Genomic DNA, 2,691 nt, shown 5'->3' on the forward strand with positions numbered 1-2,691 from the left:
TTGCCCTCCACTGGACACTTTTCAATTTGTCCACATTCTTTCTGAAGTGGGGGGCCCAAAACTGGACACAATACTCCAAATGCGGCCTCACCAGTGTCGAATAGAGGGGAATAACCACTTCCCTTGATTTCCTGGCAATGCTCCTACTAATACAGCTCAATATGCTATTAGCCTTCTTGGCAACCAGGGCACACTGCTGACTCTGTGTATGGGATTCTTCCATCCTATGTGCAGGACTCTGTACTTCTCCTTGTTGAACCTCATCAGATTTCTTTTGGCCCAATCCTCCAATTTGTCTAGGTCACTCTGTATCCTATCCCTACCTTCCAGGGTATCTACCACTCCCCCCAGCTTAGTGTCATCTGCAAACTTGCTGAGGGTGCTATCTACCCCATCCTCCAGATCATTAATGAAGATGTTGAACAAAACCGGTCCCAGGACCGACCCCTGGGGCACTCCGCTTGTGACCGGTTGCCAGCTAGACACGGAGCCATTGATCACTACTCGTTGAGCCCTATGCTCTAGCCAGTTCTCTATCCATTTTATAGTCCATTCATCCAACCCATACTTCTTTAACTTGCTGATAAGAATACTGTGAGAGACAGTATCAAAAGCTTTGCTAAAGTCAAGGTATATCACATCCACCGCCTTCCCTACATCCACAGAGCCAGTCACCTCATCATAGAAAGCAATCAGGTTGGTCAGGCATGACTTTCCCTTGGTGAATCTGTGTTGACTGTTCCTGATCACCTTCCTCTCTTCCAAGTGCCTTAAAATGGATTCCTTAAGGATCTGCTCCATGATTTTTCCAATGATTGAAGTGAGTCTGACCGGTCTGTAGTTCCCTGGATCCTCTTTCCTCCCTTTTTTGAAGATGGGCACTAGATTTGCTTTTTTCCAGTCCTCAGGGACCTCCCCCTGTTGCCACGAGCTTTCAAAGATAATAGCCAATGGATCTGAAATCACCTCAGCCAACTCCCTCAGCACCCTCGGGTGCATCACATCCGGCCCCATGGACTTGCGTATGTCCAATCCTTCTAAATAGTCTTGGACCTGTTCCTTCAGCACTGCGGGATGTTCACCTCCTTCCCTCTGTCACTAGGTTGCCTCCCCCATTCTGTAAGGGGCCCACACTTTCCCTAAACTTCCTCTTGTTAGTAACAAACTTGTAGAAACCCTTCTTGTTCCCCTTCATGTCCCTTGCTAGCTGCAACTTTTTTGCGCTTTGGCCTTCCTGATTTCATTTCTGCATGTTCAAGCAGTATTTTTATAATCCTTCCTAGTCATCTGACCAAGCTTCCATTTCTTGTAAGCTTCTTTTTTTGTGTTTAAGCTCCCCAAAGACTTCTTTGTTCAGACAATCTGGGTGCCTACCGTATTTGCTATTCTTTCTGCACATCGGGATGGTTTGTTCCTGCATTCTCTCTAAGAACGTTCCCTCTCATCCTAGAGGTGAAGAGTCTGTTCTCCATGGAAATTTCTTCACTTCATAATTCCATAAAGAAGTGGCTGCATTAAGCAACAGACACCGGTATGGATGGAAATGGAGGTAGAAAAGTGAATTAATTGACCCGTTGCAGTGCTGTACATGCCAGCAATTTGGCTCTGCTTTGGTTTGGGTGGTGGCCATACTTCCTGTATGTGCTCCTCCTTTCCCAAAAAGTTCCCCAGGTCCTAATCAACCTAAATCTCTTCTCTGAACTCCGTCATGCATGGGGGGCAGACCAGATGATTGTGATGACCTCTATTGTCTTTAAAATGAAGGAATCTATGACCTTTTGCCTCTGGGTCTCTGCTTCTGAGTTTTGCAGCTTGTCCACCAGCCCTTCGGAAAGAGAAGTAGATAAATCACCTTCCGGTAGCATCAGTTGCTTAATGCCAAAGATACCCAAAGCCAACTAAACACAGGTTAGCTGCAGAGAGCAACAGGTTTAAGTCTAGCTCTGTCAGTTCATTCTCAGAATGAGAGGTGAAAGGATCCTTATAAGCTTGTGTCTTTGGCTTCTATTTATTGATAGAGAGAGAGGGAAAGAGAGAGGGATGGAGAGATGGAGAGATAGATAGATGACCATGGAATCCGGGCCGCTGGACAGCTGAATGCATCTCCTGTTGGAAAAAAATCCACAAAGCCAGTACAGTAAGTTTGCTATTTCATTTAAATATATCTGGGGATTAACATACAAGGGAAATGTAAGAACTTGATTAAAAATGGCTATCAGAACTCTTTCTGCATTTTACTGTCAATTTACTCCAACAACTAGAAATGGTCAGAATCCCCCCCACCACCAAAAAAAACCTCTGGTGGAAAATTTTATATTTTCATCTAAACCCCGAGCTCAGAACGTACTCAGGGGTAGGGACCTGAAAACTTTCAGCTGAAAAGTGTCAATTTTATGAATAAAATGAAAAAAAAAAGTTTGAATTTTCAGTTTTCAAAGAGAGAGTTAGTCCTGCTTTGAGCAGGGGGTTGGACTAGATGACCTCCTGAGGTCCCTTCCAACTCTAATATTCTATGATTCTATGATTCTATGACATTCTGAGAAAAAGATGTTGTTTTGCTAAAACCCATCCATCCATCCATCCAGACAAACAAAGAAACAAACAAAATTCAACCCAAAATTTCCATCCAGGCTTAAACAAGTGTTGGGGACCTGGCTGTTGTCTAACAACACTGTAATTGGAAGCCGATTA

The sequence above is a fragment of the Emydura macquarii genome, unplaced genomic scaffold, assembly GCF_026122565.2.
Source record: "Emydura macquarii macquarii isolate MOO-44397 ecotype Brisbane River unplaced genomic scaffold, CSIRO-AGI_Emac_v2 contig_2933, whole genome shotgun sequence".
Classification (NCBI taxonomy): domain Eukaryota; kingdom Metazoa; phylum Chordata; order Testudines; family Chelidae; genus Emydura; species Emydura macquarii.